The sequence below is a fragment of the Vulpes lagopus genome, chromosome 19 (genome assembly GCF_018345385.1).
Source record: "Vulpes lagopus strain Blue_001 chromosome 19, ASM1834538v1, whole genome shotgun sequence".
Classification (NCBI taxonomy): domain Eukaryota; kingdom Metazoa; phylum Chordata; class Mammalia; order Carnivora; family Canidae; genus Vulpes; species Vulpes lagopus.
Genome location: NC_054842.1, coordinates 31,428,797 through 31,442,119, shown reverse-complemented (window position 1 = coordinate 31,442,119; position 13,323 = coordinate 31,428,797). Strand labels below are relative to the sequence as shown.

Below are 13,323 nucleotides of genomic sequence, written 5' to 3'. Positions count from 1 at the left end.
TTGAGCAGCAGTGAGCAGGCTGTGTGAGGGTTTACATAGGAGAGCAGGAGAAGAAGGAGTACCAAGGACAGGAGAGCAAGAAAAGGAGTGTCAAGAACAGTTCCCTATGCTCATGGAGACCTCAAAGACAGCACCCATGGATGTCCAGCCCAGGGTCCTCTGACAGACTCTGGATGCCACCCTCCATCTGCCTGAGTGAGCTTGCCCTCTTGGCCAGACCGTAGCAATGACCCCATGGATGGGGACTTTGGGTCTACTGTCACAGGGCCCCTCTGACTGGGCCTCAGCTGACAACCTGGGTAACATAAGCCATGCCTATCAACACTGCCTTCTTATTCTCACTGCCCTACTCTTCCCTCCCTGTTAATGAGGCTTTTGCCCTTGATGACACCAGCAGTTTGCTTCTGGAAGAAAGGATAAACATGAGCATGTATGTGACTTTGCCAAACTCCATGCTGTGGATGGGCCAAGAGTTCCTATGAGTTAAATAAACTACCAAATTGCATTAACACCAGCCTAGTCAAAAGATCAGCTGGTGGTGGAAATTTAGCATTTGCTTCCTTCTCCTTTCAAACAAACATACATATCCTTACTATGAATTAATTTTTCACAGCACCCATGCAGCTACTCAGGCATGTGAACATGACTGGCCTGTGTAGGGTGTGAGTGGGATTGGGCTGAGCCACAGGCCATTCTGCCCACCCTGGTCTGGCTAACGAGGGAAGCCATGCCAGAGGGTCACTGTGTGTGCTGGCAGTGGGGGCTCCTGACCTGAGCAGGGAGTGGAGGGTGGCTAGTACTCAAAGCTAGCAGGTGCTGGTGCAGCCTTTGGGACCTGGATGGGAGACCCTGCACCGTTTTGAAGCTGACAGGAGTGTTTGAGATGACTCAGTGAGGCATAGAAGGTCCAAATAGTAGGTGTACTAGTTGTGGTTGGGATGAGCTCTATAGTCTACACACACTATCTGGCCAGGTCCCAAGTGATTGTCAAGAAAGTCCTGCAGATGTTGTCTTAATAGGGTTCTCAGTTTCACAGCTAAGACACCAGAAGGATCAGAGAATTCCCACACACACTGGTCCCTAACTGGATTGAGTGTGTGTGTGTATTTGCATGGATCTCCATGCACCTGCACACGTGGTGGTTACACTTGGGCTCTGCCCACTGAGCTCATTTGTCCAGGCTTGCTCAGTCTCCTGGCCCATGGTTAGGAGGGCTCACAGCAGCTTCCCAGTTAGATTCTGGTTTTCTATAAAAGACTAAGTTGATGTCAAGCACAGTTATATTCTGGTTTCTTAGGAAAACTTCATGTTAACTGGTATGTTTAATAAATCAGAATAAGCCATTTTCTGAAGGTGCCAGGAATCTGAGAGACATGGATGTGTGTATGTGTGTGTGTGTGTGTGTGTGTGTGTATGTGCATAATTTTTAAAAATCACCATATTTTTCTTCCTTTAACTTTTTATTTTGGCATAATTTTAGGCCTTTAGAAAAGTTGCAAGAATAGTACAGACTTCTCAAATGCCTTTCACCCAGAATGTTAACTTTTTACTGCTCTCATAGAATTCATAATATGAGAGGTGAGGCTAGGCATTTCTGCCTACATTGTACATATGAGGAAGCTGAGCCTCAGAGAGGATAGTAACTAACTTAAGATCACACAGCAAAGAAGTGGCAGAGACAGGATTCAAATCTAGATCTGTCAGACTTTAAGCACATGTACTATGTGTGATGTAAACATGAGTGTGAGTGTCCTCCTCTGCCCAAAGCACTTTCTTTCTTGTGTTGTAGGTTTGCTAGTGGCAAATTGTTTTGGCATTTGATTCCTTTCTTCCACCTTCATTTTTAAAATATTTTTGTTGGGTATAGAATTCTGTGTTGACAATATTTTTCTTTCAGTACTTCAAAAATGTTACTTCATTTTCTTCTAGTTTGCATGGTTTCTGACAAGGTAACAAAAAACTTTTTCTTCCATGTTTTTGTAGGTCTGTTATCCAACAGAGTGTTGTTATTTTTGTTTGCAAAGTCAATGATCTTTTAAATATTTTTTTTTTTAAGATTTTATTTTTAACTAATTTCTGTGCTCACCCTGGGGCTCAAACTCACAATCCTGAGATCAAGAGTTACATGCTCCACCAACTGAGATTGCCAGGTGCCCTAAAGATTTTTCAATAATATGAAATAAATATTACATATTTTACCATATATTAACCATTCCTCACATTCATCGTTCCATTGTGCAGATCCCCATTTCCATCTGATGTCATTTCACTTTCTCCTAGAGGACTTCTTTTAACATTTCTCATCGTGAGCATCTGTGGGTAATGAAATCTATCAGTATTTGAATGTTTGAGAAGGTCTTTATTTCATCTTTGGTTTTGACAGATGTTAAATAATATATACCTGAAAGTATAGAGTTTTATTTTAAAAAAATATTTATTCGTTCATGAGAGAGAGAGAGAGAGAGAGAGAGAGGCAGAGACACAGGCAGAGGGAGAAGCAGGCTCCATGCAGGGAACCTGATGTGGGACTCGATCCTGGGTCCCCAGGATCATGCCCTGGGCTGAAGGCAGCACTAAACCGCTGAGGCACCCGGGCTGCCCAGTTACAGAGTTTTAGGTTAATAGGTTTCTTTCAGTACTTTATAGCTATTGCTCCATTGTCTTCCTGCATGCATTCTTTCTGAGGAGAACCTGTTATCTTCTTCTCTTTGTTTCTGTGTATCTAATGTGTCTTTTTTCTCTTGCTACCTTTATGATTTTCTCTTTATCACTGAATCTGTGCAAATGCATTATGGTGTGCCTTGATGTGGTTTCTTTTACATTTCCTTTGCCCGGGATGCATTGAACTTTTTGTATCTGTGTGTTTACATTTTTCTTCAAATTTCATATATTTTCAGTAATTATTTTTTCAAATATTTTTTCTTTCATTATTCCCCCACAACCAGTCTTCTGAGACTTTTTTTTTTTTAATTCATGAGACACAGAGAGAAAGAGAGGCAGAGACACAGGCAGAGGGAGAAGCAGGCTCCATGCAGGGAGCCCGACACGGGACTCCATCCTGGGTCTCCAGGATCACACCCCTGGCCGACAGCGGCGCCAAACCGCTAAGCCACTGGGGCTGCCCTCTTTTGAGACTTTAATTACATATATGTTAGTCCACTAGACATCATTCCACAGTTCACTGGGGTTCCAGCCATTTATTTCTATACTTTTTTCTTTGTTTCATTTTAGATATTACTGTATCTTCAAATTCATTGATCCTTTCTTCTGCAGTTAATCTGGGATTCATCTCTTGTTAATCCCATATGATGTATTTATAAGTCTCGGAGATCCCTGGGTGGCACAGCGGTTTGGCACCTGCCTTTGGCCCAGGGCGCGATCCTGGAGACCCGGGATCAAATCCCACATCGGGCTCCCGATGCATGGGGCCTGCTTCTCCCTCTGCCTGTGTCTCTGCCTCTCTCTCTCTCTGTGTGACTATCATAAATAAATAAAAATTAAAAAATAAAAAGGAAATACAGGCAACTTAAGAGAAAAAATTATAAATCTCATACTTCCATACATTGTGTCTTTTTAAATGTTTTCTACATCTCTATTTAACTTTTTGAACACATAAAATAGAGTTGAGAGCTTGTTTGGAGGTTCTAGCAGGGGAGCGCAGCTACTCGTATACCCTTGACTGGAGAACGGTCCTCCTCTATTGGGGATGGTTGTCCTCTTTGACCGAGTGCGCAACTTCGGGAGGGACGCACATTGAGCGGTGAGGGAGGAAGGGGACACCCGCCTAGCCAGCCAGATCAGCTGAATCAACCCTGGCAATCAATGGGGTGACAGATGTTGCAGCCAGATCGCCCTCACATCCCATAAAATGGAGTTGTAACAATTTTTTAATGTCTTTGCTGATTCTAACATCTGTGTCTGTTTGAGGCTGGTTTTGATGGATTGGTTTTTCTTCTTCATCAGAGATCTATTTTATTGGTTCTTTGCATGCCTAGTGATTTTTTTAATTAGGTCTTAGACATTGTGAATTTTGCCATGGTGGATATTGGATAGTTTTTTGTATTCCTATAAATATTCTAAGATTTGTTAGCTGGGACTGGAATGGCGCTCACCACAGTGGGGCTGATTATGGCCCAGTACTGAGGCACAGCCCAGTGTTCCATAAATGGTGAGGCTTTCCACTCTGGCTGGTAAGAACAGGTACTTTCCCCAGCCTTGGGTAGTTTCCCTACATTTGCTGATCCATCCTCAGCTGAAGACTGAAGATGTTCAGGAGTTCTCTGTCTCTCCATGCATCTCACTCTTCTTAGGCACTCTGTCCTGTGAACTCTAGCTGCCTTGTTTTTCTGGACTCTCAGCACTACCTCTTCAACTCAGGGAGTCCACCTGGCTCCATCCTTCCTGTGCTGTGGCCTGAAATGTCCTCATAGCAACAATTTGAGGATAGTTGTGGGGCTCATGTCATTTGTTTTGTGTCTCTCAAGGTTTCCTGTCCTTCATTGTCTGCTGTACGATGTCTTAGAAGTCATCATTTCATGTATTTTGTCTTTCTTTTGATTGTTTCAAGTGGAAGGATAAGTCTGGTCCCTGTTATTCCATCTTGATTAGAAGCTGAAGTCCCAGGCCCTTGGTTTTTCATTTAATCATTTATTTGTAGGAGACACTGGTCTGGGCTTATGACTGTGATCACTGACTTGGGCAGGTGGTGTTGGGGCTGGTTAGCATCCTCCTTGATTTTCATCAGTGATGTTCATCTAGTTGGTTGTATTAGCATGTAAATTTAACTGGCTACATGATTTATGCCCTCTAGACTCTTGAGGAACTTTCTGTTGTCCAACTCTTATAAAAAGTGCAGTATTAACAATTGGTTTGGTTTATCTCATAAATACAGTGAACAGTGAATCTTACAGTTGGTCATGAGGTTTGTTTGTTTATTTTGGTCTGAGGGGGCTTATGTTTTGTTGTTTATTGCTTTGACTGCCAAGGAGCTCAGGTAATTTTTTGGTCTGACTTCTGGAGTTGGGTAAGATGTTTTATATTTATATATATGTGTGTTTTTTTTTTTAACAAACTCTTCATTCCAGCCTTATCTTTTTAGCTTATTTATCTTTTGCCTTATAATGCTCTCAGAATTATTAGTTGCAAAGCAGAGATATCTGTTCTTACTATCCAGCTGATTTGAGCAGAGCAGACAATGAATGTGAGCAGTGATTGGGAAGTTCAGAGTCTCTGAGAGGGTCAGAGAACCAGGCCTGGAGCAGCAGTCTGAGTCAACCAGGACTGATCTAGGAGGAGGCATGGTTCCTGTGCTGAGTTCTGGCAAGAGCTGATGCTGAAACCCACATCAGGCTGCCTGCATGTGCAGAACCCAGAGGTTCTGTTGGTCATTTCTGGTAGAGTCTCACATGAGGGTCTGATGGGAGAGCCTAGGTCATATGCCTACAACATGGCTGCAAGAAAGACTCCTACACTGGGGTGGATGGCTTTGGACCTCCTCAAACAGAGGAAGGATATTCAGAAAGATTCGAGGCTATTCAATATTATTATTGATACTTAACTACTGAATCCTGATATTTTAAACAGTTATATTTCCAAAAGTAACCAGTAAATCCTTTTGGAAGAAAAAAGGTGGGGGGATTAGCCCAGGCAAGTGCTTCTTGTACACAGCAGTCACATGCCAGGCAGCACAGCCTCTTCTCCATGCCAGTGCACCATCCCTAGCTCTCCTGCCAGAGTAGACAGCCAGGGAACAACCCCTTTTTAGGCTCTCAGGGCTCCTGGCTGGTTGGGGTTGGCGGTGGCGATGGGATGAAAAGTTTGAAGGTTGACAAAGCGCAAAGGTTGGAAGAACTCTGGCCAAACAGGAAAGGAGCCCATGTTAGTGCTTCCATCAAGCGGTACTTCAGGCTTGGTGAGCCTTTGTCACCAGCCCCAAAGTAGAAGCAGGCCTTTAAGACCATCTAGCCTGGCCTCACTGGAGTAATGACCTCTTAGCCTAGTGAATGGCAGAGCTGAGATGTATGTTGGTAGGGGCTAAGGGAGGGGATGACACCCCATGCCCCTGACTCAGAGTGGGCTTTCCTAGGATTGCTGGGCTTGCACAGAGAAGACAGGGAGGGATGGAGGACAGTGGGTAAGTGAGAGGGTCAGGAACAGGTCAGGTTCCCAACTGACCAGGAGAAAAGGCCTCGGCCAAGCCAGCCCCTGGCACTGTCCTGCCAACCCCTCCACCCACTCCCTTCTTCCTCCTCCTCCTCTGTTCTGTCTACCCTGGGTCCCTTAGTGAGGCCCAGGTGGCTGAGCAGCCTCTGTCAGAGGGAATTAACACACTTAATTAAAGTGTCCAATGAAGAGCTTTGCATATTTCTTAATTACTGTCTGAGTCTTTTGGGGGACGGTTTGAAATGGGATTTTTCACATTTCCTCATTTAGCCTACAGTGAGCCAGCTGGCCCCTCAGGGCTTAGGTAGAGGCTGGCAAAGCCCTGGTTTGGAGCTGCCTTTCTGAACACGGGGTGGCAGGGTGGGTGGGGGTGGGGGGGCCTGGCCCCTAGCCCTCCAGGCTTGTCAACCTTATGGGAAGGTTAGAGCAGGCTTTTCTGTTCTGTGAAAACAGCACAAAAGGAAACAAGGGTCAGACAGTAACTGGTGTCTCACCGGTTCCTCTCATCATCGTAGAGCCCCGAGGCTGTGTACCTCATGGTCAGGCCAGAATGGGGAACTATATGGGTATGGGGGTGCAGGGGGACAGCGGAGTCCTCTCCCCAGGCCCCTGCAGAGCAGGGATACTGGCCCAGGATAGCCTGGCCTCCTTCCTAGCTGCTGGGCAGGGATGGAACCCTTCAGCAGGAGGCCCACACCAGCACTCATACAGTTTTTCCCGCTTGTGTTCTGGAAACTGAACCACCAGAATACCTGAGTCACCTGGGCCCAACCTCAGCCTTGGGAAGCAGATGTGCCTTTTTAGTGCCAAGGGCCACCTTCTGACAGCTGCAGACATTCTCTGACCTAGACCTGGCTATGGGCCAAGGATGCAGGGACCTTTCCCTGGCATGAGGACTGCTCTCCTAAAAACACAGGTATCAAAGAGGCGGGCGGCCTGCCGTGTAGCTGAGAAATGGCAGGAGGTTCTTCCTAAGTCTTTCCTGCCTCTACCCTCCCACTCTGGGCCTAGCTCTCTGGCCCCAAGGAGGACCAGATGGAACCCCACTGTCTGTCCAGCAGGGTCCTATACCTGGTGTGGGCAGTAAATGTGGTTGTGTCACTTAGAACAGATTATGGGCCAAGGTTCTGGCTTAACCCAGCAAGAGGGCTACCCGGTGCACAGTTCATGCTCTTCCAGGTCTTGCCAGACCTTCCACAAAGTCTCCAGCTAACTTTTTGTGCCCTCCCTCATATTCTTCCCCATTCCTGGCCCTCTCAGCAATCTCTCCACCACACCCACACCTGCTGTGGAAATGACAGGATGGAGAGGGGTCCTTCCTGGAGGGAGACAGTGTTAGAGCAAGAGTCTGGGGGCTCAGGGCCCATTCAGCTGTCAGCATGTTGCCTGGGCACAAGCCAACCCCAGGAGCCCTCATAGCCACTGACCCCAAAGCCATGGAAGAGTTTGGCTTCACGTGGCAGCCTTGGAGAAGTGTGAGTCACCGCTCTATGCAGAGGATACCTCAGCCTTGCATCACCAGCTCCATTCAGTCCCTCCCCTGGGGACACTGTTCCCCCTGACACTCCATCCCGTTAATCAGCCCAAATGGCCACCTCCTTCAGGAGACCATTGAGTTTGCCAGCGGAGTGACCTTGCCTTCTGGTTGGTTCTCAGCAGCCCCTCCCAAGTTGCTTGGCACTTTTAGAGTCTGCACTCGAATAGCTCCACCACGGGAGCAGGGCTGCTGGGGAGAGCAGAAGAGCACCTGCTGTCTCGCTGAGAATTCTGTGCCCAGCATGGGCCTGGCACAGAGTAAGCCCCTAATGGCTGTTTGTTGAGTGGCTAGGGAGACCTCTGTGGCTACCTGGAAGCCACCCAAATGTAAAAAAAATCTACGTATCTGGGACCCGCCACTGAGATGGGGACCGGGGCCCATGGGAGGCCGGTGGAGTGAGGTCCAGGTGGGTGCTGGTAGCTGATTGTGAAGGGCTGGCATTCAGTCCACATTGCACTAGTGGAATTCCCAGGATGTATGGGGCTGAGCCCACCTGGACAGGCTTGCAAAACCCCTGGGCTAGCAGCTCACACTTGGGTAAGAAAATAACTATTTTGAATAGTAACAATAATAAAAAAAAATAAGCTTCAATATTTAGCTCATGAGATTGAAAAGTTATTACTAATAATTTTTTAATGGTTTTCTCTCTGAATTTAGTGCTGGTATTTGTGCTTTGGCCTGACAGTTTTTTATGGGTGGCCTGAATCCAGGTGATTTTAGTTACTTGCTCCTCATCCGGTTTGCTTAGGCTTAAGGAATGACTCCATTGTCTGCTAGTAACAAAGCCAGGTGACAGGGAGGTGTCCTGGGCTCTTCTCTGCATCCGACCAGTCACTAGATCCTGCCATCCCCAGCTCTATTTCTCTCCAACCCCACTGCCTCTGCTTTCACTGAGATCTGCTGTCTCTCGCTGGACTCCTGCCCCCAGTCTGGCCCCTTCTGCCCAAAGTGGTGTTAAGTTTTCTTCCTAAAGCACAGATCTGTTGCTCTGATTACCTAATGCTATACCACAAACACCACAAAACTCAGTGGCAAAGACAATGTGAATATTTCCTTTGGTTAGGAATCTGTATGGTTTGGGCAGATCCTGGCAGGGAAAGAATGTTTCTGTTTCACTGGGCGTTAGCTGATGGTTCCAAGGCCAGGGGCTGGAGTGCTTGGAAGGCCCCCTCGCCCACAGGTCTGCTGCTGGTGGGGACCTCCATTTCTTGCCAGGTCAGTGTCTCTGTGTGGTCCTTCCTCACATTGGCTGCCTTGGGCCTCCTCACAGAATGGCACGGCTGGGTTGAAGGGACAGCGTCCAGAGTGTGAGGGAGCAGAAGCACTCGGACAGGCTGTGCCACCTTTCCCAACCTAGCCCTTGAGAGTCACAGCACCATCCATTTCTGCCCTAGTCACAGGCCTTCCCCTAGACAAGTATCAGTGGCACATTATAAAAAGAGCATGAAGATGGGGAGTACCATTATGGAAGTTATGAATGGCCGCACCTGTTTCTACCGTCTCTCTACTTAAGACCCTTCAGAAGCTGCTACCACCCTTGGGAGAGAGTCCATGGTCCTTGGTGTGTTCCCTGCCCTGCTGGCTTTGCCCCTCTCTGCCTTCCCTTCTTTCTTTCCCTCTGTCCACAGCTGGCACCAGAGATAGAGTCTGGCTTAAATCAACCTGCTGGCCACAAGGAGCTTCCTTGAACAGTGTTTGCCACTCAGGCCTCTCTTCACACACTGGTCGGGCTCCATTTTCCCTGAGATAAAACTCAGATGTGGAGACCTCCACATGTATTCCCCATGGCTCCTAGACACGTTTCTGCTCTCCCTGGACTATTGCCTCCTGTCCCTTATCATGGCCTTTGTGTCTCTGCCTCTGTGCCTTTCCTCACACTGTTCCCTCTGCCTGGAACACCCATTCTCTCTCACCTCACCCTCCCACAGCTCAGTGACTGCCTCCTCCCTGTGGCCTTTCTGACTGCCTAGCCACCTGGGCCCCTGACTTTTGTGATCTCCTGCTTTGCTGCTGGTCAGACCTTTCCATAAACCAGCATAGCATTGTGCATGCAGCATGGACAGTGGCGTCAGATCTGGGTTTACACGCCAGCTCCTGTTTGTCTGTCTACCAGCCCTGTGACCTTGTTGACAATAACTAACTCATTGGATCGTGATGAGGATTCAATGAGGGAACCTAAGTTAAGCACCAGTAAGTGCTTGTCTGGCATCGAGTAGAAGCCCAGTAAGAGAGTCCGTCTCCTTCTTTGTAAGGACTCCTGCTCAGTAATGAATTTTCTCACCCTCATTTGGTTGAAAGAGGAAAAATGCATCTCCCTGTTTAATCATGTGGGACTAAACTACCAGAAGATATTGCTGAGCCGTGAGCAGTGAGAAGAGCTCAGTAACGATATGCCTGCTTATTTAATCTAATCCTGCCAGTAGAGCTGAATCTTTGTCCTCAGAAAAAGCTCTGCGTTGCTGCAGTGGTGTCCAAGAGCTGCTGTTAGAAGGCATGTGGGACAGCATGACCTTGAGAACAGAGCTGCGAGGGGAGGACAGCTCCCAGAGGCAGCAGGAGCTGCTCGACTGCACGACTGCACGATGCCGCTGCCCCTCTCCGGCCTCCCCCGCCTTTGGCGCAGTGGTAGTACCCAGTCAGGTGATGGCTGCAGCTGTCCTGCCACCCTTCACAATGAGACTGAGAATAGGATGGCCCAGGAGGTGGGCGATGCGAGCTCTCCGTTTGCAGGTTCCCAGACCTTTCTCCACCAACCCTCCTGCTCCCTGGGCAGTTGTAGAAGGTCTGAGCCACATTATCCTGGCCGCTGTGGACAGTGAGGGTGGTCTTGGAGAAGCTCTCAGGCAGGGAAGAGGGTGGGCTTCTGCTCTGAGAAATGAGAAAGATGGGTCTGGAGGAAGAGTAGGAAATTACTCTCGTTTGCAGGGAATCAGTAATGAACCTGTCATTCGGTCCAGGCCTCGGTTGGGGTGCTGGGCCCCAGGTGTTCAAGCCCACTCACGTGTACATTCTGAGCCCTGCCTTGTGTCCCTCACTTCCCAGTTTCTGACCTTCCAGACTGGCCCCAGTGGGGAAAAGCCCCCTGCCTTTATCTAGTCCCAAGGAAAAGGTGCTGTGGTTTGGTGGGGCCATTTCCAGAGTCCTGTGATAGTGGTGGTGGCGGCAATGACTTATAAGAATCTGGAGACCCAATGTGACCCCAAGATGCTGAAGAGAGTCAGGGAGAGGAGCTTGTTCCCTGGTCAGGCCAGCCCTCTACCTGGCCCCACTCAGTCGGGCCCTGGGTAAATAGCTGTCAACTTCTGTCCCCTTGCATATATAAAATGAGGATGATGTGAACACCTGCTTCAGAGTTGAGGCCTAAACCATGTTATGGTTAGTGCAGGGTTGCTGCAAGCACAAAATTCCCACAAGCTTCTGGTGGGTAAGGGTCTCATGTCTTCTGCTCACTGCTGTCAAGCAAATCTGTGCCTGGCACGTACCAGGAACACACTCTGTAAATACAGAAGGCATGTGCTGCCCATCATGGTTATCGTGGGAATGCTCAGGAAATACTGGCAGGACTGCACACCTAAAAGTTCCTCCTGCACAGCCCCAGTGAACAACTTGTTGTCCTGGAACCTCCTTCTTCCACCTAGTAGTCACCCTGTGAGCCAGTGCTCACCCACTGCCAGTGGATGTTGTCTCGAGATGGGGTGACTTGGCCATAGAAACCCTTGCAGGGATTTCTAAGTTCTCAGCCACTCCATGGACCTCCTGCCCTTCTAGTTACTTTTAGCAATTCTGTGGTCTCACCTCCCTGCCTGCTCAGCTGTCCCAGGGAAGAACTCATCACAGGAAGAGAACTGGTGCCATCCCTCCTTCTCCCTATCCTGCTCCCTGATGCTTGCCCCTCACCGAGATATGAGATGCAGTGTGTCACCACCTGAAGAAATTACTAGTGGACCCTGTGATCCCTCTCTTCCTGGGGAGGTGATAATTTTCCACTATCTTTTGGAAAAGGAGGATGCTGTGTTGTCTTCAATTTTGTCTGCCTCTTGCTGGCTCAGGATTTCACTCTGTGGTCCCCTTAGCACTTTGCAGCGAGGCCTTTCTGTGTGGGAAACCTCTACTTCTCACCTTCATGTGAAAGTTAAGAGGAGATTTAAAGCATTTGGAAAGCACTTAACAGATTAATACCTATCAGTTTCCAAGTTAGATTAGAAGAGATTGTGGCTGTGTTACTGCTCACCCCAGAGATGTTCAGAATAGAAATGTGGCTATTGTGATGCCAGCTGGTATATGACCTGGCACTACTGCATCAGACCCCCGGTTTAAGGGCATGGCCCCCCCACTTAGGTGCCAGCTACAAGTGGGCTCCCAAGGACACCGCATTTCGGGCCAACTGGCTGCAAATTCAGGGGGTTCTCATGACCCTCCTTAGATTCTGTAATTTACCTGAACAACTCACAGGACTCAGGAAAGTGTTCTACTTATGCTTTTAGTTTTATTTTAAAGGATGCAAATCAGAAACAGCCAAATGAAGAGACATGATGGACAAGGTCAAGCCAGTGGCTATGGTAGTTTTGTTTTTGTTTTTGTTTTTGTTTTAAATCTGATCTTCTGGAAATTATCTCAGTATGTCAGTTACCTGCCACCTCCTTCCACTTTTAAGCATTTCCTTTGTGCCTGGCACTTTTGTTTAATTCTTATCACTGTTCTTTGAAGTCTTTGATGTTATTGTACCCATTTTAAAATGAGGAACAGAGGTCCAGAGGAGCGGTCCTCACCACCTCAAAATGACACAGCTAAACAGCACCTCAGCTAGGATTTGAGTCCAGCTAGTCAAATCTGGGTCAGAGGTGGGGCCTTCTAAGTTTTGCCACAGGCAGTCTGTCAGATGTCCCTTTTGGCTAGAAGATGATTATCTTTCCCTTAGAAATGTGGCTTTTGGAAGACAGTTGCTTGTCTCTTAAATGGTGTACTACTAAGGCTTCACAGCTGGTAAAGGACCTTTCCCAGAGTTGCCAAATTGGGTTGCCCTGCTCCATCCACAGAGTGACCACAGCCACGCCACTAAGCCCAGCCTGTGGACATCCCATCCAAGAATCAAGGGGCTGCAGGCTGGAGAACCTGCAGGTGCTGGCTCTTTTGTTTTCCCTGCCAAGGTTGTCTGTCTCCAGCAGTACAGAGCGGGAGGGGCTCTGAGCCACTCTCAGCTGGGCCAGTCTCTGTCTGAGCCTCCCAGACCCATGGCAGAGACTTGATGGGACAGTGTAGAGAAGCACTCCTCGCTGGGCCTGACCCAACAGATGTTCTTTGGTCACCCTTCTTCCCCTCCCAGATAATGGGAAATGCCGCCGTAGGCATTTCCCTTACTTCTGGGCCCCAGGGGACCTGCACAGGGTTAGGTTAGAAGGCAAGTCCTGCAGTTTGGGAAATTAGCAGCATTTGTGGAATTCCCAAGAGACTGCCTCGTTTCTCTCAACTATGCTAGTGGTTCTTGTTTGGGGGTGACACTGCCCCTTAGAGGGCATTTGCAAATGTGGGAGGGGGGTCCTGGGTTGATACAGTGACTAGGGATCCTGCTAGCATTCATCTGGCAAGGTCCAAGGATGTTAAATCTCCTGCAAGTAGCTAGACTG

The 13,323-nt window shown here is 48.1% G+C and overlaps 1 protein-coding gene across 1 annotated transcript in view; it reads left to right on the top strand.

Moving 5' to 3' along the window:
• Window positions 1–13,323, top strand: part of RAB6B (RAB6B, member RAS oncogene family) — a 57,299-nt gene that overhangs the window by 12,917 nt on the left and 31,059 nt on the right. The window lies entirely within an intron of this gene.